Consider the following 23972-nt stretch of genomic DNA (forward strand, 5'->3'; position numbering starts at 1 on the left):
TTGTCTTGATGAATAATACAGGCTTTAGTCGTTTAACTTAACTCTGAGCTACAAAGCACCTCTGCTCTCTCCAGGTAACCAAGGACACATGCATTTTTAACACACCTGTCTCAAAATGAGTTTGCAGGGCAGGCAATCAAAAATCTACACTGTAATCTAGATAATGAGATATAGAGCCATTCGAAACCACTCAACATGCAGCCCCATGCTGTCACTTCTCAGATTCATTTTATTAAGGATGGCTATATTGTAAAGCATTTCTCTGTTGTGGGGGGAAGAAAAGAAGTTTGGCAAAACTAGTATTTTTTGTAGCTAAGTGTACTTCCAGAGCTTCACAGAAACCTGAAACCTCACCAGAAACTAGAGAAAAAGACCACTGGTTATTCCACAACATCAAAGCTCAAATAATTCAGACAGAGAAAAGAGTTTCCTCTGAATTTCCTGGATCTAACATCAATATTGTCTTGACATGTCCTTTTCTTTCTCATTTCTAATTCCCTCCTTGCATCCACCACCAAACTTCTCCTCTCTACAATCTAACCACTTGTGCTTTTGACACCACAGCGTGTTTCTGCATCATTCAACATCTCCACCACTTGGTTCCTGAGCAAGACAAATAATCCAGCCCCATATCAAAACAACAGGTAGGAGCAATCTGAAAACTTCACAGGTTTCTGTAATGGAAGACAGCAAGGAACAAGCAAGGTCTTATTGCCAAACAGCAAGGAAAATTAATGAGGCTTTCAAATGCCCAACTGGCAGCAATAGTGCGTTAAAAGAATGTAAAAGAGGGGAAAGGACCATCTGCCTGCCAACTAGGAGCACTCTCTGGCTGGTGCTAAAACCTCCACTGACTGCTGGACTTGAAATTCAGGTATTAAAGTTTAAGAGATGTGTTCAAGACTTTTATGAAATGAATGTGATTTACACCAAAAGACACAGCCAGTGATACCTCTTATCCTCTCTTACTTTTACTAGTCTTTTTCCTCTAAATGGGTTTTCTGGATCTTTGACCACCAGTAAAATTTCAGGCTTCCAATGAAGGATTCTTTTCAAATTACAATGAATCACAAAATACATGAAACAGGAGTTGATATGCAATTCCAGGTTTCTTGGTCATTGAGCTGACAAAAAGAAAATGGTGGCCTAATCATCAGGCTGAAGGATGGCAAAGGTAACCTAAAAAGAATTATTTCCTCTGAAACCTTTCAAATTCAGATCTGGTAAAGACAAAGGAAAGGCTTCTCTAGGATTTGGTGGTAGCTGAGCCTATTTTGACAGAATAGTGATTAGTATCTAGTTTGTGAAGTTTTACAATAGTCCCACAACTGACATTACCCCTAACCCAGAGCTGGGAAGACTCTCAGTTACCTTTGCACCCATGTATCACAAACACCCCCACACACCCACACCCACACACAGTTTGGGGACAGCAATCTGTACTAATCATGCACAAGCCTCCATTCAGAAGCTGTCCTGACTTATCAAGCAAAATCACTTTCCTAGGGCAATGAAATAATCAGGTGTTTGCATATCAAAGGAGGGGTTTAGTGGCTTTCTGCTGCATGGACTCATCTTGTTCCAAGCCTACACTTGTAGTAGTAGTGTAGTAGTGCCACATTTTCAAAGGTATCCAAAACAACAGATTTATGCAGAGCCCGTAAGATGCACAAGTTAGTTTGACAAAGGATATGCTGGAGTTTGAGCTGAGCATTGAGAGGTGGCACTATAAGATGTACATCTCCACAGTGAAACCTGTAGTTGTATTACACTGCAATTTATAAGAATGAAGCTTACTGATCACTCACATAAAGTGTGGTAGCAACAGAGCCATTTACAAGTATTAGAAAAGTGCAAAAACCTAGAAAGAGTTAACTGGGGGAATGGGCAAAAAATTAGGGAAAGTTTAGGCTGATTGTTAGACAGAGTTCACTACTGGTCAATGATACACCTTCCCCAGAGAATCAACAGGTGTTTAGTTATTTAAAGCCAACAGGAGAGAATGCATCGTAGGGAACAATTCCACATGAGTAAGAGATAAAGTGGATAGGCTGACAGCCTTTTCCAATTCTAGTTAGCTTATGATTTACTAATAATTCTTCTTTGTGTTAAAAGGTTAAGACCCCCAGTATTCTTGCTGATCTCCACAAATGCACGTTACCCAACAGGCAGAGAGCAATCTCCCCGTACAATGTGCTGTACGGTCACCTTGCAATTACTGAAATATCATGCAGTGAAGCCTTTTCACCACAGAGATTTTACTTGCCAAATGATGGTGAGGATCATTTTAACTAGACCTCCTTGCACTTTGCAAAACAACAGAGCAGTTGCACCCTGTCTCTCTGAGACTGAGTGTGCCTGGAAGTTATGCCTGGATAACAAAAACAGGTTGTGATTAAGATCTACTGAGATACCTGGAGCAATTCCGGGCTCTGGCTACAAACACTGTCTGCATTCCTAGCAGCTGTAATGCACTTTCAGCTCATGCTCCAAGCTTCAACACACTTTGCATCAGCCCCAGACTAGGTGGACTAAGAGCCCACGCACATCTCACACTGCTCCTGGAAGATGACATGACACAAAAGACAAAGTGAGCAGCTTTATGTACAGACAGGACAAAAGGTGTGCAAAGAGGTGGAAGTGCTGGGGAAGCCAGTTATTTTAGGTAAGCAGCAAGCAGAGACATTTGGAAGTTTCCACATCTGTGGAAAACAAAGAAAATTGTTGTCATTCTGGAATTAAAAGCCTGTGTGGGTTACCAGAGATGAAGGAAACAATGTAAGGGGAAAGAAACAAAAGGAGGAGGTTTTGCAATGATTCAACTATCAGCCATGAAGTGCCATATTCAAAGGACGACTCTGGGATTTAGAAGAGAAGCCAAGCATGAGAAGGAAAGGAGATTGTATACAGACATTTTTATTCTCCCTAGTTTTCTGATGCCTATTCTGCATGAAAGGACAGAGCTAGTAGCTTAGGAATTCTCTGAAAATCCTATTTCTCTGATCTATCACACATACCTATAGAGACAAATCGTTGTGCAGAATGAGCTGGGACCTAGAAATACAAGGATACCGAACTGAAAAAGAGCACATAAGAAACCACGTTTTACTCCCTGCTCATGTATGATGGTGGTTAAAAGCATCAAATTAAAATGCCTGTGGTAACACATTCCTGGCTTAGCCAGGCCGAGGTGAGGCCTCCCGACTAGGAAGAGCTGCAGGGCACACAAAAGCACCAGATGTTTGCCTGCTGAATGACTAATCGTGCCCTCACCCTCACTAAAGTGTTGGAGTGGCATGAAGAGACATATTCTTGGCTTCATAAACAGCTAACGTTAACATTCAGGAGAAAATGTCATTAAAAGTCTGTACTTCAGCCCAAAGTCAGAGTAGCTGAAAACTCCTCATTCCCTCACCACCCCGAGCAGCCACCCAGACAGATGGGGAGGCTTTCTGGTGAAACACAAACAGCTGTATTCACTCGATTAGGTACAGTTCCGAGGATGAAGGCAAAGGACAACATCCAAGCACTGCAGCCCGCAGGGACTGGGCAGAGGGAGGGAAGGGCCTTGCCCTGCCGGAAGGGCAGCAATCCTGTCGGCAGCAGCACGGCCGACGGCAGACGGGAGCTTGCCCATTTCTGACAATGCAGGTGGGAATTGGGAAAGGAACAGAGGTTACAGGGCAAACAGCATGAGAAAGGTTGGAGCTTAGCCCATTTCCATCCAAAAAAGCCATGTAATTTAAAGAGCTTGGAAGAGAGGCAATTCAGCTGCAGTTTGCTCTTGCTCTTGGGGGGATTTCTGACAGAAAAACGACAGAGATCTGCCCTGCCACATTCAGCAGAACAGATCCACAACCTCTAAGGAGAAGCTAACACAGCAACACTTCCATGCATCAGGAACTCGAGGCTGAGAAACACTATCCTCAAACCCCAGATCAAAGAGGACAGCCATAGCCAAAAGGCTTTCTGAGAAGCAGTGACTGTGATTATCCTTCTCAGACTGGTTTTGGCAAACAGCAACACCCTAGAAGTTCTCCTTTCTCTAGCAGGTATAACACTCCTAGCAGAAGAGGACAAGCGCAGGGATCTCTTGTTACATGAGTCCTTCCTGATGGGAACAGGATGCCAACCAAGCATGCTTTAGATTTTTTACTAAAACTACCTGTCAGACTGCCAAAGGTATTAAATAACAAATCTGCTTATTTTCAGCCATGACCACAGTTGAGTGCAGCCAAGTGAAAACAGTCCCTCGCAGGTGGACAGCATACAAAGTGCTACACCCAGGCCCTGGAGAGGACACCCTGCCCTTAACGATGTGTATTCCAGCTGTACTGCACAGATGTACAGTCCCTGTTCCAATTTTAAAAATACTGACTTTGGTAGACTCACATTTTAACGGTAAAATATGCCACTGGCTCTAACTTCAATTGTACAACATTGATCTATTCTACCTTCTATTAAAATACAATCTTGGTAGCCATCCATGTCGGATGCAGTAATGAAAACCAACCTGCTTCTACAGACCACAAGCCATTCTAAATGAGAGGAACTGTTAACTGGGCACGCATGGAGGAGTGAAATGAAAAACTCGGAAACAGTAAAGACATGCAGAGTCCTCAGGAATACTTGGTTCAGATTAGAAGACAAGTATCTTCAAAACACAGCCTCACCAAAGACAGGGGAAGGAATTTTAACACTCTCTCCCTTTTATGTCATTGGTCTTTACATCAGGTCCACAGCTGGAAGTTCATAGCCAATCCAAGGCTCCAATTCAGGAGGAACAAATAGAGTAATGTCTTGAGTAACCTTTAGAGGGGTAGTGTATAAAGACAACTTGCTCTCAGCATTTCAGAACACATCAGAGCTGGTGCCAACTAATCAAGCTGATGGAAACTTCAGTGGCCGTTGGATGTACATTTGGAGAGGAGAGAATGGGGAGCATCTTCATCTGCAGCCCGCTTCAAAGTGAAGTTATCTAGGGAATCATAGGAACGTGGAATACAGACAAGAGAGCTTTGGCAACTCCTTAGTAATCTCTTAGTCCTGAAAGGAAGCTCAACAATTAAAGCTATCTTGAGAGCCTTAATGCACCGGAGAGGTCTGGCTTTCAATTTGAATGCTGAGGTTTGGAGGATCATTGCCAACAGCAGCCACAGAGTCAGCAGCTTGTTTCCAGTTCGTGAACTCCATATGCAAGCTGGATTTCCACTTCGGGAAGAGGTGAAGGGAAATAATTCAAGTTATCATGCCTTTAGGGTCTATGTTTTTTTAATTTCCTTTTTTTTTCCACCCAGGCTGGCACATGTCACTAGGAGCAAAGCCAACACTAGACACTCAATGTGTCTAAGTGACTCACTGCTGATCACTGCTTGTTACTGAGAGCACAGATACAGAGGAATCTAAGAACTGGATATGCAAACTTCTTGCATCAAAGGAAGTAAGGGCAGCTAATACCAGCTGTTCTGCAAATAATTTAGGCAATTAATTGAAAGAGTTAGCAGCAGCTAACTGGTGGGAATCTACTTTTTCTGAAAGCACTGCTCCAGCAGGGTGGATTTCAGAGATGATGCTGCCAGTTTGAACTAGAACATCTTGTTTTTAATAGCACATATCTGTTCTTTCTGCTGTTTTGATGAAAGAAAGGGTCATTTCAAATTGAAATCACCAAATGGGAGCTGTGCTTCAGACTGATTATTTCCTATGCATATAACTAATATGCAGGGATTAGAAAACATTTAAAATACATAGCATTTTTCAGGTAATCCCTAAAACAATCTTTGATTAATTCTTGCAACTCTAGAAAATGCTGTCTGTCTTTTTTTTTCCTTAAGCATTATTACTTCAACAGAGAAATCTGATACTGACTTCCCAGTGTTTGCCCAAGGCATTGAGTGAGCTGCTGGCAGAGATGAGTTTAGAAGTTAAAACTCACAAATTCCCAGGTTTGTATTTAAGCAATCACAGCACGTGTCTCTCTTTCTCAGTCAATTCATGTCCCTTTCTAACTATTACCACAGACAAAGCAGGTGACATTTATAGAGAATTTCTTGAATGCAACCAGTATCAATACTGGCGATTCTATAGATGGCCCAGACTAAATGTTCCCAGAGCTTTACAAATCCCAGATACCAAAGCCTTACAACATCCCTGTGAAGTACTATTTGCTTTGTAGGGAGACTGAGTAACCAACCATGGAGTGTTCTTGGGACATGTTCATATTCACAGAGTAAGCATGTGACAGGACATGATGCTAGCCACAAAGTCCAGGTCATTCCCAGGTGTTTCAAATGTTCTCTGAGTCTTCAACCAATGTTCAGCTCGAGTCCATTTTGCCCTTCCTTCAGTTCAATAGTCACCCACAAATGTTCTCCATAAGAGACACAGACAAGACGTAAGAAGACCGTGTGTTCTCAAACAACCTCATTAAGGACTGACATCCACGTACAGAAATTTTGTAGGGTGAAGGAATGAGTCACAAGAGAGTATTGTTTTGTTCTCTAAACAAATTTTGGGGCTGTGTGCAGTGTAATGTACACACCATTTAACCTTTTAACACTGTTAGTTGTAGGTGCCAATAAACTCAACAAGGGAACATTTGAAATCAGTCTCACCTAACTGTAAAATCGATGCTACTTGTCACAGCACAGTAAAATGCTACAGCTCCAGCTGTACTGTATGGTTGCACACCCCCCCACACTGCATGGAAACACACACAATGTTCTCCATGATGCTGCACTCCTGTTAAAACAATTTTCATTAAATGCCTCAAAGAGCTAAAGAGATTGCTATCTGAAAACACAGAGAAAGCATTTAAACCACAAGGTGCTTGGATTTCAGATGGATTCCCACTGATATTTGAGTTTGAGTCAGGCAGAGGTTCTACATGAGCAGCACTGCACAAGTTGCTATCCACAGAGTAACTTCTCATCCCCAAAGAACTTTTGATCTCAATGAACAAAACAGACTACATGTATCCTAGTGTTCATTCACTGGGGAAAGTGGAGGCAGAGAGCACTCGTCAGACATCCTCCTGGAGCTGGTCAAAACTTCCTGTCCCACCATCATCTGACCTCTGTGTCAATTAGAACTTCCTGCAGAAAGGAAATTATTGCCCAATAATCCAGGATGTAAATCTAATAGGTAATTCCTATTAACTCCCCGAGTGGATACTGTATTACAGTCAGAGCATCTTCTTGTGGTTGAGAGGATTACAGTAAACCACATAAAGGCACTTTTTAGTTACCATTCCACCTCAGACAGGAGATGCAACCACTGCACAGATAAGCACACCTGTGATAGCTGACAAGGCACAGGCTCTATTAGCAACTACAAATATCCAGGTACTTCCTTGGGCACTTGACACCTTTGCTGTTAAAGTAGAACCCTCAGGGGTCATGAAGGAACAGTGAGCTTTCAGACCTAATGTGCATAGAGAAATAAAACTCTAAGCCTAAAGATGCTGAAGAGGTTTTTGTTTAAGTGACATATTTGTCCCTTCACAGCCCATCATCTGACTAGGTTCAGCTACATCTAAAAGCTCCAGTGAGGAAAAAAGAAAACAGCAACTGTCAGAAGACAGGACTTTTTTAACTACATGTGTGAGTGATGATGGTTTTATGAGTTTAACCCATCCAAAGACAAGTAGGTACCAAGAACTCTCCCCAGTAACATGGTATCATGAAACATCCCATTGCCCCTCTCAGCTCTGATATTCCAAAGCCTCCTCCAAATTGTTTTGGCCTCCTTTGCCAAATAGGCAAACAAGCCTACTCCATTCCCTGCAATCCTGAAGAAAAGCCAGGAAGAGGCTCAACACATGACATGCTGCACTTTAACAGCAGAAAGGGTGTTTTGGCTGCTGGCTCCATAGTAAATCCTTCCTTTTCATTAAGGATATATCCAAACAGTATTTTACTGGCAGACACGGTCTTCTGCTCAGATTCAACACAGTCATTTACAAGCCTTGTTCACCTGCATCCTTAATTGGGGATCTCAGTTGGCTATGGCCCCTTACCTCTCTTTCCCATATAAGAAACTCCAGCTTAGGAGAGGAAGTGCTTTGAACTCTGGTTAATTAACTCAGTATGAGAATGTCAGAGCTCAAAATCTGCCCTTTCCTATCAGAAACTCCTTACTCTGCAGTTAAGAAACATGAAGATGCTGACAACTCTTAAACACTCCTCCCACAGGAAATATATTTCTCCCATAACTTCTGGGGAATAACTCCTATACAGTCTCAACAAAAAAATCCTGGCAAACAGTGACACCCACACATACACACACCTTCCCAGAGGCAAGCACAGAGGCACTGAGGACAGACACATGGCTTTGCTGTCATACTGTTCACACAGAGCTTCCAATCTCCTTGATGAGTTGTGCAGTGAAGACAAGGATATGCATTTGGGACTAAATTGTCCTGTTCTGGCACAGCATGTCCAGGAAACTGGCCATCTGCACTTCTCTCTCGGCTCTGCACATCCCAGCCATAAACCATTGAACCCTAGCAGCCAAATCTGATAGTGAGGTGCCCTGCTGGAGAGGCTTGGTTCTGAGATCCCTATGTCTCTAACTCTCCATGACTTCCATCTGCTTTGAGCTTTTCAGACCCCTGAGACCAGAAATGCACTACCAGACATCCAAAAATAGAGGCTCATTAGCCTCTGGGAAAAGCCATGTTCTCTGCTGTTCTACACAAGTAGCATACAACCATATACATTTTAGTACAGCTATCTCTATTAATACAATATGGGGATGTTGCACATGGGCCCTAGTCTCTCTCTCTCCCTTTCACTTTATCCTTGCCTAAAATGGAAATAAATAATACCCACAAAGCATGGTGAAGCACTTTTTAATCCCCAGATGAAGAGTTCTGTAGGTGTGAAGTGTTCATAAGATGTATTTATTTTCAAACTGCAGAAAAGCTGGTTGCTGTGTTTCCTGGCTGTGTTTAGCAGACCTCTCTGCTGTGCACATCTGAAGCACACATCAGGGAAAGAAATGCTGTGATAATCGACTCCAAATCCCACAATCTATTTGTTCTAGTAATTAAAGAAATATTTGCTCAGGAAGCAGGTTTACACAGGACGAATAGTTTCTAAGAACAAATATGATTTAATTATGTGTAAGTGCAAGAAGCATGATACATATTAAGTAGATTAATTTATACTCACTAAAAATACACACAAAATTGGTGCTTGGGTATTAATTTTCTCTGTTGGAGAAAAGAAATGGTAAGGAAGTGTTCCCAGAGTTGTCTTCTTTAGAAGCTTATTTGAGTGTGATCTGTACTTTTTCAGAAAGTACCAGAATTAGTCCTCTGCATAAGATAACTTCATTTACTCACTACATTTTACATAACTAATTGTTTTCTGAATTGTCAGAATTGTTCATTTAATGACACTGAGGATAAAACCCCCTTTTTTAACACCATAAGTATTCATAATATATTCTTCAACAGTATTTGGCCTCGCTTTATAGGAAAAAAATGATTTCCCAGAATGTACAGGGACTATTTCAAGGCCCTTCTTTAATGTAAAGAATCCATCATATTTCTGCTGTCAAACAAGAAAAAATGTTTGTGGCTGCAGGAGTGTCTTTCACTGCTGCCCTCTATGAGCTTATATAAGAGACTTAACCTCTCTTTGTCTCATCTTCTTCCCTGGTAAAAAATCAATTTGTTCACTTAAGACTCGTAAAGGACAATGCAATGAGTGTGTTATATTACAGCTGAATAAGGCACAAAATAACAATGATGACTGTTTTTGTAAATTCTTCTTCCTGTCCTCTGCATGTGCTACTAAATATAGTGTAACAAGACAGTTCTAATTGATTCTTGTCTTTGTTCTTACGGCTGCCTTTCATTTTCTGCACAAGCTTCCTCTCTTTTCAACATCCTTGAAAACCAAGAAGAATTTACTGGCATCCCACCACAGTTCAGAGTGCTGTTACCACCTGGTTTTATCCCAACCAGAAAGATGGCTTTTCACATTTGCTCCTGTGTTTGCTAGTCAGCAGAAGACTTCAATTCTCAAAGCCTACAAGTAAAGTTTTTAGCAGTGTTGATGAAATGAAATATCTCTAGCCTGATGTGTGAAAATTCAGAAGTTAATACATTTCAAAGGCATTTCCAGTTCCTTTCGTAGTTTGGCTACTGCTGAGTTCAGCTGAGCATGTATTCAGCTGAATGGTGGAGGTTTGGTTGATGCTGTTTGAGCTGGCGGAATGGACTAGGCAATGTGTTACGGTCCGTTCTACGAAAGTCTGGCCAGCAATATATTCAATTAGTGTCTGCCTTTATCAGATGCAGCTCAGTATTTCTTTATAATCTTTAAATCTTAGCCTTTAAAAAATACCAAACAGAAATTTAGAAGGATATGGGAGAAAGGAAACGTAACCTTTGAACTCCACTGTAAAATGGAGGGGCCAGCAAAATAATAAGAGCTTTGTAGTACTTTGGAAATTAAGAGCAGACCATTTCTATCAAATAAACGCTGTTGTAACTGAAACAACACAGATTGCAGACACATTTGTAGATTTGTGTTTTACAGAGAAGCTGAAGTTTTGGTGAAAGATCTTCCTACATCAATCTGCTTTGAAGTGCTTCCGACAATCATGATAATCTGTTCCAGAAACTGGTCATAATAGAAAACACTATTTCAACGCAGTCTACAAAGCACATTTCTAAAAAAGCTTTCAGTAACACCTGAATTGTAAATATGCCACTGAGCCACTCACTTCTTCAGTGGGGAGAGTTTGGTGTGGTAAGCACACGTTTCTTGATCTCCTGCCTTCTAATCATGTCTATCAAGTCTTTGTGACTGACAGATATGTTAGCTCTGCTGTTCAAAACAAATAAGAGACCCCTAAATTACACTGCTGCATTTTAAAGAGGCACTGTCAGGTTGAAAACATGGGGCCATCTCCTGCAGCTCTAACTCAGGTACTGTGCCAATTTCAAAACCAAATATTCACTGGATAAGAACTGCATAATGCAATATTTTGGAGGTTTTTTAAGATGAAAAAATCCACTTTTAACTTTCAAAAATTGAACACTTCCTACTGATATCCCTTGTTGCAGGGTCAGGCTCTTGTCTCTTCAACAAATATCTTAGACCATTAGAACTACATTTTTTTCCAATTATTTCCAATTTTTTAAACTATTAATTTAAATCCCTGTTTCTAGCAGGTAGACGTCTGTCATGGCAATAATCCTGCTGGCTCAAGGCTGTTGTGATAACTTCACCGAAGCAATTCAGTAGTTCATTTGGTTTGTTGCTGAAGAAAAGTCTTACTCATCTCACGTTAAATCTTCAGAAGTTTTATTTTTTTTTCCTTCCTCAGCTGAATCAGTTTGGGAAAGGAAAAAAAAGCAAGCCTCATTATTTTACTTCTGTTTCTAATCAATTACTTCTGCATCTTATTCTCAAACATGTGGAAGCCTAAAATTCAGCAGAAACAGAGATCATGTTGTTTCAAGTTTTTGTTTTAATTAAAACTAAAAATGCTTCTCTTGGTGCTGGGGTTTGCAACAGCATAATCTGGCAGACCTCATTTTGGAGAGTGCCTCTGGACCAATATCATCCCTGTGCAATCTGGTTCCATAGGTACAAACTTGTCTTTGAAATTTTGGGCTCGCATTGCAGTGCTTAGCCAAGCACAACCGCAGCTCCTCACTGAGGCTGCACTCATCTATCTGTGAGTAGAATTGGGCTCTTGAACTTTTCATGGACGTCCAAGCCCTCTGAGAGCTTTGTAAATGGATAGCAGAGCAGGCTGCCAGAAAACAAAGAGTTTTCATTAAATGATAACATCTTTCCAAACTAAAAACAGAAATTGTACTACTTATGGGAAGATTCTAGTCCTCTCAAACTACAAGTATCACAGTTAAGGTTAGTGCAACCCAACCCAATACTACTGTAACTTTTGCAAATAATTAACTGTTTGCCTTGTGTTAGCAACCAAGAACTCAAGCCAGCAAACTCTCCTCCACAGGTCATTTTACTGAAATTAGTAACACCCCAAATTTGTAAAGATTGCAAAAGTGACATTGATTATACAGGCTCAGATCTTGCACTTACAAGAATGGAATGTCTTCCTCACCAGAAACTCTGCCTGAACTCTGCCCTCGCTTAGTTTAGAGTGTCTCTTTTCACCTTGCCTGCATCACAGTGTTCCTGAATGAGAGCCTGATTATGCCCAGGCAGAGTGCAGACAGATGTTTTGACATCTCCCTGCAGAGAGTTCCCCTGACACAACAGTGCTCTGATTTACAAGCAGTGCTGCTGCTGCAATCCCTACCCAGCTCTAAGCCACCCTCCTCTGCCAGTAAAAACCTGCTGTGACCTCTAACCACTGCAGCCACTTCAGTTCTTCAAGAGGCGTGTGACACACCAGGCTCCCCATGCCAAGAGCTTCCTACACCACCATCCTTTTTTCCTGTGTTCCAGCTTTACAATCCTTATATCCTGCTGTCTACCTGCTCAGTTCTGCTCCACAGCCTCTGCTGCTTCAGTTCTCCCAAACCTTTGTAGCTGTCAGTACTAGTGTCTTCTTTGGCCAGCAGCATGATTAGAAAATTCAGGGAAGAGACACCAAGGAATAAGGATTGAAAAAATGTTGGAAAATCTGTATCATACTGAAATATCACAGAAAAATTAAGAGATTGCTTGACTGCAGATCAAAGTACTTCCACAGCGAGAAAATGTGATGCTCTCCTCTTTGGATAAGAGCATAACAGAACCAAGAACCTAGCAACTAAGGGGCAACATAATCACAAGAGTTGCTAAATTTTAAACACTTGACCAAGAATTGCAGATGTTCTCTCCCTTCATAAATATTTAAATCAAAACTGGATGTTCGTTTAGAGCAATTGACCAGCTTGAACATGAATCGTCTGGGGGAAGTTCTTTGCCTTCAGGGAAGGCAGAAAAAATGACTGGAAGAACCTTCCTGGCGTCCATCACTCAGGGAGGAGGGACCAGATGGGGAAGAATCCCAGGAATCAAAAGTAAAATGCAAACTAAGGGATAAAATGCTAAAAACCCTGTTTACATGTGTTGTCTCACAGGTCAATGAACTCCATTTGAATAAACACCAAATGACCAAAGATTGCTTGCCCAAAACACATCATCCTCAAATCCGCCAATGAGTTTTCAATGCAAAATTAAATTTAGACTTGTCAGCCTTGATGTGCTTTGTTTTGATGAAACCAAGAATGAAATATAGCACTGGCAGTAATCTTATCCAGTCATCTTAACTAATTTAGCATTTTGAATGCCTTAGCTTATGAACTTTGCAGAGAAATTTTTGGCAAAAAAGGATGGCATTGTAACTTCAGCCTTCTTAAAATTAACTCACGCCAGCTATTCTCAGTAGTACCATCATTATCTGTGAAACCGTGCTCAAATGAAGAATCAATAAATAAATATGAAGAAGAAATTCAGGGGGAAAATGAAGTGCTATTAGCATTCCAGGAGTATAATAAACTCATAATTCTCTGAGGTAAAACAGTGAAGCCTGGATTTGCAAAGCTACCATAGACAAGGAGGTGTGCAAAATTCATTCCAAATATAAGCTGGTTTAATATTTCAAAGACTCATTAGAGGGAACACATAGCATTAGTAAAATCATGGTTTGTATTCCTGATGTACAGTCTTAGACAAATACAGAATGTATCTAGTAAATTACTCTCTTGGGAACAATTTCTGTTGGTTAAGGGGGGGAAATGTTAAATTTTAAAGATGTTAATCACTTGTTTTTGTTTTAGTTCAACCTGTATAGATGCATGTCTGGTATGCATATGAAAATGCAAAATACAGGGACCGATAGTGCACATGCAAGCAGGGTACTTATTTTCTTGACCCAGAGTCACATTAACTTACACTGAACTGTTTAGATGAGTAAAGGATTTGTACAATCAAGTTATTTACTGGCAGTGTTGTGCATGGAGATAAATGTACAGTCTTGTAAGGCTCGAGTTTAGGGCTTTGATGCAGGAAAGCAACAAGATGAAACATTTCATTTGTAGGATTTAACTACACTTACAGAATTAAGTAATTGCATAAGTGTTTTCAGAGCTTGTAACCTTGCCTCTGTCACTAACATGCTCTATGACCTTGAGCAAGTCACGTAAGACCAGCTTTTCACAGACCTCAAAGTTTATTTTGCACAGATTTCAGTCACTGGCAACCCTACCTGGCACCCATCTGCATCATTATTCATGATATCTTTAACAGATGAGCACAGAATTCTCCAGGCCACAGCCCTTTTATGCCTCACTTTCTGTCCATGATGATTATTACTTCTGACTGCCGAGCATGCATGTTAAAATGGAAATAAGGCTAAGTTGTACTATTAATCACTCGATTATCCTCACAAAGCAGGAACTGTGAAATTTTTCATATTATGTGTTAGCTCACCTCATCCTCTGTCAGTATTAGAACAGCACACAGTTTCAGTGCATATTCCTGTTTTGCTCATGTTGAGCAAGTATGTATCTTTATCCTACCACAAGCCACTAATGATATTCTTCCCCCTGTTGTTTTTGATTTTAAGTAGGTGGTTACAAGCTGCAATTACAACTAAAAGCTAAGCTCTTCTAGACTGGAGGAGCACATTGGACATAGGCAGAAACTGAGTCTCAGCTTTGTGCTTCTAATGAAAATACTCCTCATATGTGGAATGGACCCCAAAAAGGTCAGAGTGAAATATTAAGTGTGTTATAAATATAGACTGATTGCCCTGTCCAAATCATGTGTTTGAAAATCTCCTCCTGGCAGAAAATCACCTTCAGTCAGGAAGGGAGAGCAGAGAAAGGAACACAAGGCAGGGCAGGGGGATCTGTAATCACTCTAACAAACTTCTGAGACCTAGCCAATTTTTCCTTCCATGTGTTATACATATACAGGCTCCAAAGGCATCTCCTTCTGCATTCTTGAATTTACTATATTATCCTACTGAACTGAGTTATCCAGAGTGAACTTCCTACCCTTTCCTTTCTTGCCTTATTTTTCCCCCTGTCTTTGATGTGCTGTAAATCAGCACCATAGGAGACAAATAAGCAACCTTTAGCTGAAACAGCAGGCTAAACAACTTCCACGTGGCCAAGCAACACAGCAAAGCAATTAAACCTGCCCAACAGGCCGTCCATAGTCAAACTCCTCTTCCCTTCAGAGCTGGCCCCAAAGTATTCCCAGATTTAGTTCCTAATCCTACCTCTGAGTTGTGCAGATGGTTCCACAGCACCCACTCAAAACCCCTTTGAAGTTACTATGAATCCACACATCTGGATAAGCTTCTTGTCCCCGATTCTGCTGCAAGAATGAGGATGTGGCCAAGGTCTCATGGAAATTTGTTCCCTGCCCTTCAAGAAGACAGGCAGGATCTGCTTCTTTCCCACAAAACTAGTTGTAACTGTCACAGCCATATTTTGGAACCACCAATTTGATCTCTGAGTCAGGACACTTTGATACAACATAAGAAATTTTCATTCTGTTATCCTTTCAAATAAAATTGAAGCTATTTTTTCATTCTTACTCTACATCAGTAACCTGCACAGGGTTTCCACAAGGTTTGCACTTGAAATGAAAAATACTGCTTTTAAAATGACAAACACTGAACACAGGACATTTGTTACCACTAAAAAAAAGCTCGCTCTGTCTGTGGAGGAGCATAATTCATTCACTGATACATGCACCCACATTTTCTCCTGGGAGTTTCACAAATTCACATGCACTCCCAGCACTAAATTTTGCATTTCAATCTAGGCATTAGCTATAAAAGATGTGTAAAATCTTATGTAGTCAGACAGAAGCTGTTCCCTATTGGCTACATAATAAGCACCTTAGGTGGCTCCAGGGTATAAAATTATTCCAAAAGGGGTGTGGAAAAAATTACATTGCATAAATTGATTCCAGATCCACCTGTTCCAGGTGCCAGCAAATATATTTTGTTAAAGCCATCTGGTTGTCTTAAAAGCTAACAGTTTTTGAAGACTATGGCACAAACAATCTGCAAAATACACAAACTTCCGAAGCCACAAACCTTTAAACTGCAAATGGCTTATAGATCATCTAAGCAGGACTTAGCTGGGCTGTTCTGCAGGACTGCAGGTGGCATCTCTGCCTAACATCTGAGACTATCTGGCATCAGGCTATGTCCTCCATAGCACAGAGGGTTCAAGGCTACTGGAGGATCCATTTGGCATCACCAGATCCTCACGTGATATTCCCAGTTATGGAATGGGTTTGCCTCATGGGTCTGAAGTTATGATGAAGCTTTTGAGTGCAGCACAATATTTGGCAGAAATGAAAGTGATGAGTGTGGTTCTTCTCTGCAGGTGTCTAAGTCCTGGCTGGTCACGTGTTGCTGCATTATGGATAAAGTCAAACCTTTAAAACTAGCACTGTGCAATTTATTTAACTTGCAGCAACAGCCTATTAAGGGAGTATGTTATGTAGACTAACAAGCCCATAAGCATTTCGCCTGCTCCACAATGCCACAAAGGTCAGACACTGCCACAGTTTGTGTTCATCTGGGTCTGGTTGTGCCGGGTGCTATTTCCCTGAGACCCGTTAACAACAATAAAGAACATGCAGCACCTTGTAAGATCAAGCTCCTTCACAGCAGCTTCCAGGAAGAAAATATTCTTTGTTCTCTCCACAAATGACCCCTTTCTGAACACCAATGAAATTACACATATGATTTATAAACTCTCAAGGTGTTCCAAATTGATTTGGGGATTAAAACTAATAATCAGCATGTTTACTTATTGTCTCATTTAGAGCTCACTAAAAAAGTAAATAAAGACACATCAGTCCTTAACCAGCACAGTGCTTTGGTACATGTTTAATTATAAGTACATGAATAGCCCTGCCACCGATTCAGAGTCATACTTTGTAACTTGGTAACATCCTTCACATGCAAATTACCTCCTCGAGCTATTACATTCAAAAACAAAAAACCCACTTCGTTTGTAGATACATTTTTGACAACAGTCATACTTCTGGACTATTACTACTGATATACTCATCTTCAGAAAATCACCTTGAGTGATTTTTTGTGGACCTTAAAAAATTGTGCTTTATGTGAGTTCTGAAGCAGAGGTAACTTTGGGAGTCGCGGCGCTGTAGTCAAGGAGACCCTGCGTGCTGAAAGTCACAGTTGTGCTGTCAGAGCTCTGCTGCACTTTACTCACATGGTTGGAGCCTGGGCTAAGAAATAACGGCAGTCATGCAGTAATTTTTTTTTTTTTTGGACAACAATGAGAACAGCGGGGAAATAAATACTGAGGTTAACTGGGCTTGAAGAATAATCTCCAGCAAGCACTGTCCACACAAGTTGCAGGCTCAAAGAGCTGTCAAAGTCTCACACTCAGCTCGCACTGAAACTAAGGAAAATTGCCACCATGGACAGAAATGGGATGAGTCCTGATACTGGGCACACTGGACAAGTCAGCAGGCTAAAAGCAAGAGAAACAATCCCTACAATAAAACTATCTGACACAGTGCCTTCAGTGAGTTGATTTTTGTTTCCTTAAGTAACAGAACAATAACAAAGAGCTGCTGACTGATCCTCAGAAGCAACAACAGTTGGACAGAGCTCATTTCAAGGCCCAGCAGGGATAGTGCAACATGCCACGGTTTGTCTCCTGGATTAAATCATCCTGGATTAAAGGACACAACCCAAAACTGTGGCAGTTCACCTTCACAGCATTCAGTCTGTAAAAGGTAAGTCCATCACTTAAGAACGACTTTGTGATTTCAGTGTGATTGGGTACTTACACAGCCACTACACAATGAACACTGATGAATTTTACCCCTAGAGAACCATTCTGAATTGTCTCCACCACTCCCTGCAGGTAATTATGTTTCCCTTTTCCAGTTTTATATCAGAAATGATCTCGTGGGCATGATCTGCAGAAAGGCAAATCCAGCTGAAGATTTCACACTGGACTGCATCTAAACCCTGAATCTCAGCACTATCCCAGCAGTGGAACATCTTCACATAATAATGACTGACTCCCTACTCCTCAGCACATCCCCTCTCCTGGGGCTGGTCTGCCCCTGCTGCTGCAGCTCTTGTCAGGAAGGCAGTAAGCAACACTTAGGAGACCTAACAAAGCTGGACTCCAGGGCATGGCTTTCCAATGACAGACCCTCGGTAAAATTGCCCATGGCTCCCAGTAAAAAATGAAGTGAGAAATGCTAATCTAATAATCCAGGCATGTAGATAAATGAGAGGTGAAAAGGCTTTTCAATGCATTCTAAAACAAATATTTTATGAGATGGATCAATATATTTCTCTAGGCTGAAAACAAACAAGTTCTCAAAGAAAGTTAAATTTAGAGAAGAAATTGTTTGGTTTTCTTACTACAGAGAACAGTGATGACAATTTCTTGGAGGGAATTTACACCCATCAGCATTCCAAAGTTAGGGCTTTACCATGCCTTCCCTAAAACCAGTATAATAAAAACAGGGTAAGGTTACTGCTGTGTGTCTGCTAAACGTGAACAAAACTAGCTTTGCAATCATACAGCATTGTCTGTAATTTCTAATCGTTCACCAGCATATGGAAGTGATGCAACCACAAAGTAAAACAATTACAGCTTTGATCTTGCATCTTTTAGACAGTCAATTAACCTCTCTGATGTCTTCACAAGGAATCACCTGGGTATGGGCTCCCGTATAACACCCTAAATTCCCAGATCCCAGCTGACAGAGCATGCAGCAGCGGCAGATCTTTCCCTGGCACTGTTGGATACTGCCCCCTTTCGCCGAACAGCAAGGCAACAGCCCCGGCTGCACACTGAAACTTTGCCCGGCATCTATTTGTTTTCGGGAAGATATATTCATGCAGATGGTCTTATTTAACCCTAGTATGTCTGTTCGCACGATTATTTGTCCTGACTAAAATAGAAATCTATTGTTCGAGCCATGTTTAATATCACAGAGTGAGCCTGCTCCCCGGAACTTTCCCTCTAACGGGGCCCTATCACGTCTCAGCCCAAGTCAAGCAGCACTTTTACAACTGCCTACAAGGTAAGAAGAGAAGGATTTATAGTCTGGGAGTATGTTCCCCCAGGTCAGCTGTCGGCTTGGAGAATAAAGGGCAATCACACTGGACGACCAAAGCTATTTTGTCTGGGAACTTTTTTCATCTTACTGCAAAGCAACTAAAATTCCATGGCACCACTTGGATCGAGCTTTTCTTGGGCTACCCACATTCCTACTGAACCCATCCCCATGCCATCGTTTCCAGTCAGTGTGAGCTGATCAAGGCCAGTTTGCTAAAAGTAATTTTCTATGCAGAACCTCATCCCCCGCATCTCTCTGTTCAGGCCTTTTGTCCTCTGGGGTTGTGCTTTTTCACTTGCTGGAGTTTGCACATTTTCTCCTCCCTGGTTGCCCCAGCTTTTTGCAGGGAGGGAGGGAGGTCAGGGAGGGCAGCCACTGCCAATTCCATCAGCCTAACAGGATGGGGGGATGAACAAAGCAAATATCTATATTCTGAAGGGTGGGATCTCTCTCTCCCTCCCATGACTTCAGGATTAAGCGTGTCCCTGGCAGGGGAGGATAAAAATTTGGCCTCTTTATTGAAAGAAAACAAGATAAAGAGAAAACCAGAACAACTTGCCTAGACTTCACTGAAAATGCAAGAAGCATAACATAAAACACAGAAATTCCCTGCTATTGCCTAGTGCCCAGTCTACTTATCATCCAATCCAATGAGAAAAGTTTTAGTGCAAAAGGAGAAAAAAATGAAAGATATGGATGATTCAAGTGTCTGTTTAAAAATTAAATCTCTGTTAAAAATCTGATTAAATATCAGCAGGATTTTCCTTATCCACTGCCACTTTGTCTGCAGTTATGATAGTTTTCTACCTCAGGTGCTTACAAATCAAATGTATAATCATGAGAGTACTTTTCTGTATGATTAGTTTGTTCCAGCTACCCTCACTCCTCCTCCTTGCCTTTGCTCACCTGGAATCTCTACAGATCTCAAGCAGCAGTAAGGATCAAAGCCCATTATAACTTCTAGCCTTGTTGGTTTCTATTTTGTTCACAGTGCAGTCAGTCTGGGGTCTCAGCCTGACCCTGAACCCATCCAGAGGCAAAGACATCAAACCTCTTGCAGCTCAGATTATAATTGAGGAAAAGTATTTTCTATAATGAGAGGGAACACTTGCACAACAAAAAAAGGAACTTTACTATGGTTCCTAACTGATATATCCATACATAAATAGTTTGAAGAAAAAAGAAATGAGGAAACAAAATAAATGTAAACCCCAACCAAAAGCAGATAAATAAATCAGGGGGGAAAAAACTCCTAACAAAACAGGACCTGACATCTACCATGTTTGGAGACCTTTCTAAGGACAGGAAATTATCTAAGAGTCTAAACTGAGCCAACAGAGGACAGTGAACCTTTAGGACATAGATACTCCTCTATACCTAATGCTCCACCTAAAAGCCCATGAGGAGACAGGTTCAGGAGCGACTTGGTAAGCACACCTTTTGTTTGTTTCCTCTGAGGCGTAACAGTAAGTGTGATCCTGGGCAGCACTAGGAGCAGATGGTAGTGCTGGAAAATACGGCTAACTTTGGTGGGGATACTGGACCCGGATCGACAAAGGTTGTTTCTGGAAATCCTACCCCCCCATACACTCCCCGTAAGTTTCTAACAATGCGCGGAGCTAAGGAGCAGCACAAGGCTCTCTGCTTCCCTCTCCCTCTCCCCTTCGCTTTTGATCTCCATCAGGACGTGAGCTGAAATTTAATGGGCCACCCCTACCACAAAGACAAATTACCATCTGAAAAACAAAAATCATTAATATCCCTTCGTCTAGGCTATCCAGCTTCCCACCACTGCACCCCTTCGCTCCCGCCACAGCCCCCCTCAGCGGGTTAGGAAGAGCTGGGAAGGTGGCGGGGAGAGGAGGAAGAAAAAACACCTCCACTGCCACCTCAGAGCTAGCGTGCTCTCCAGCGCTGCCGGACTGCGAACACAGCGACAAATAAAAAAGAAAAGCCGCTTTGGCTCCCCGGCGGGCAGGGGGACGGCGCGCCGGGCACAAACACACCCCCACGCCCCGCAGGTCGCCCCCGGCCCCCATCACCGGGCGCTGCGCTGGGGGCGGCGGAGACGCGGAGCAGCCCGGGGGTTCCCACCTCCCCGTATCCCCTTCCCAGCGCCGCCCGCTCGCCCCGACCCCGCCAAGTTGGGAAGTTTGCGCCCCCCCTGGCCCGTCCCGCCGCCCGCCCCCCGGGCCGCCGCTGCGCTTACGGGGTGGCCGCCGGGCTCCCGGTGCGGGGCTCACCGGCACATCGCGCTCCGGCTGCCGCAGGAGCGGGGGTAGCCGCGGCGCGGCTGGGCTGGGCTCGGCTCGGCGCGGCTGGGCTCGGCTCGGGGCGAGCAGAGGAGCGGAGCGGCGGCTGTGCCCAGCCCGGCGCTCAGGGAGTGCCGCCGCGGGCCATGCGAGCGGCGGCGGGCAGCGTCCCCGCGGTACGGCCGGAGTTGGGACCGAAGTCCTCCCGGGCGCTCCGCTGTCTCTTCCAGGCGGCTCCTATCAGCACGGCTTCAACTCTTTCCATCGGAGACCGGGGGGAGGAGGAGAAGGAGGCGGAGGAGGAGGAGGTAGGGAAGAAGGAGGAGGGAGCTAGGGGCTGGCAGCCCCAACTCGCACTGATGTCAACTAATATATTCAAAGTTCAACAGGGCATTTCTCTAGCAAGCGAATCGCCCTCGCCGCCCTCCCCGCCGGTCGCAGCCGGTCTCGCGGGGCCGGTGGGGGGTCCTGCGGAGCACAGCGGCGCTCTCCGGCCGGACCCTGCGGAGGGGGGCGGCGGGGCTGGCCCGGAGAGGAGGTGGTCGAATATGGGGGATGGCACACTTTTCAGGCGGGCAGGTTGAAGTGCCGCCGGTGTGGAGAGGGTGGAGGTGAGGCACCAGGCAAGAGCGAAAATAATCCACCGAGCGGCGAAGCGATGTTTGTGTTCAAATCCAGCCCCTTCCCTCCTTGCTGGAAGGGGCAGGGCCGGCTGCGTTGCTGTGGCTGCGATGGGAGAGGGGCGCAGGGAAGCGGCTGCGCTGGGCTCGGAGCGGCGCCGCGGGGCTCCGGCTCCCTTGCAGCCCCCGCGGCAGCGGCCGCCCGGACCCGCCGCAGGGCCGGGGCTTGCACCGAGCTCGGAGCGGAGCGCGGTCCCCTGCCCGTGACTGAGCACTCGGGCCCGGGGCTATGGCCGCGTCTCCCCGTCGCGATGTCCCCTCGTTCGCCTGAAGCTAACGGGGTCGAGATGAACCCGGGGAGGAAGGCGGCAGTTTTCTCAGGCGGAGAATCCGCGGCGAGGAGCGTACGCGGCGCGGAGCGCACGGGAGAAGCGGCGCTGTCCCTCCGCGGCCCCGCCGCTGCCCCGGGGCCGCCCGCGCGGGATCGCTGCGAGGCCGGGGGCGGCTGCAGGGAACGTGGATTTGGGAAAGCTGATGTGCCGCGCTGTCCCCGCGGTGATGCACAGCGCCTGAACGCCGTTAGCGGCAACCGCATAAAGCCATAGGATAGACCCTGCTGATGGACAAGCTGCCCAGCAGTCAAAGGATAAAAACACATCTGGGCTGGTCTAGTGACATTTACGAATCGCCAGAGAAGAGCCACAGTTATTTATCAGCCGAATCCCCAGACAGAATGGCCTGCACTGATGCCGTTGCATATGTATGTGTGCATACATAATGAGGCTGGGTTTTTTCCTTCTGTAAACTGATCCTGTCATTCATGTTGACAGTATGTTATAGCTATATAAAAACAGTGTAATTGTATGATGGCTCATCAGTGCTATGACAGCCAATTGTGGTGGCAGTGGGTGTGCTCCCAATTCTTATCTCAGTGAAGTAACTGCATAGATCTGCTGAGATGATCATTATACAACATGTAATTGTTTGCCTGTTCCTAATTTCCCAGTTCTTCCTTAATCAAGGAACTATATCACTACATCTGCTCGTGCAGTAATGCATTTTTGATACCTTGAATGAAGCAGTCAATGTATTATTTATATGCATAACATTTTTTATCTGCTTTCCATTTTAAAACTCATACTGGAAAGCCTAGGATGGGTAAAGGATACAAAACAATTGCAATTTAACTATGTATTCTGTTCAAAACTCAAACTGTGGTAGAAGACTTGAGGCATTGGCTGGAAAGTGGTGAGCAAAATGCCTCGTTCACAGTGGCATCACTTTTTTGCTCCCCATCTTTCCTAAAACTGAAAAAAACCCCTATCCCTCTAGCTGATTTTTTAAAAAAATTTTTTTGTAATAGTGTCTTCTTAGAATATTGCCTTAATTTACATGTGAATAGTAAGTAATGGTCCCTCCATTTCTTTAATATACAGGATGATATCTTTCAATTTAGTGAACTGAATTTTAAATAATGATGTACAACAGCCTGGTTGGACAGAGCAGAACACAGTGAAGGTTGGGCTCTGTGCTGGGACACTATTTGTCTTCTTTTTCAGTTTTACTGTAGAGCGAGTCATTTGGTTATCTAAGCCTCGGGCATAGATCACCTCACCAAATGCCACAACTACACACGTAATTTCTAGAAGACAGCTCAACCTTTGCTCCTCCTAAGACTTCCAGATGCGGCACTGAGCATTGAACAATACATAGCTAAAGACCACATAAATGTCTGTCAACATTTAAAGATCTAATGAATAGTACTTTTCTATTAAAGAAAAGATTGCCCTAAAATCTTCTAGCATGTCCTGCCACTATTTTGCTGCTTTCCCCACAAGGCTGGGAGTAGTCCTGTTGGTCATGTGTGTGTACGCATTGCTCAAAGTCTTATTAATAAAATGTGCACATAAACAAAAGTTTTGTAATGTTTCCATGGACAGTCAGGTTCTGACACCTTAATGCCTTTACACAGCACGGTATCTGAGAAATCACTGGCCAGACAGAGAAACTACTCAAATCCTTTT

The 23972-nt window shown here is 43.3% G+C and overlaps 1 protein-coding gene across 1 annotated transcript in view; it reads right to left on the bottom strand.

The window, feature by feature from the left end:
• Positions 1-21419, bottom strand: part of SEMA5B (semaphorin 5B) — a 264588-nt gene extending 243169 nt beyond the window's left edge. The window contains exon 1 of the mRNA XM_063400862.1: positions 21286-21419. The gene's annotated coding sequence lies outside the window, so the exon portion shown is untranslated. The remainder of the gene's footprint in view (positions 1-21285) is intronic.
• Between the last annotated feature and the right edge of the window lie 2553 nt (positions 21420-23972).

This window comes from Prinia subflava, chromosome 6, assembly GCF_021018805.1.
Source record: "Prinia subflava isolate CZ2003 ecotype Zambia chromosome 6, Cam_Psub_1.2, whole genome shotgun sequence".
Classification (NCBI taxonomy): Eukaryota; Metazoa; Chordata; class Aves; order Passeriformes; family Cisticolidae; genus Prinia; species Prinia subflava.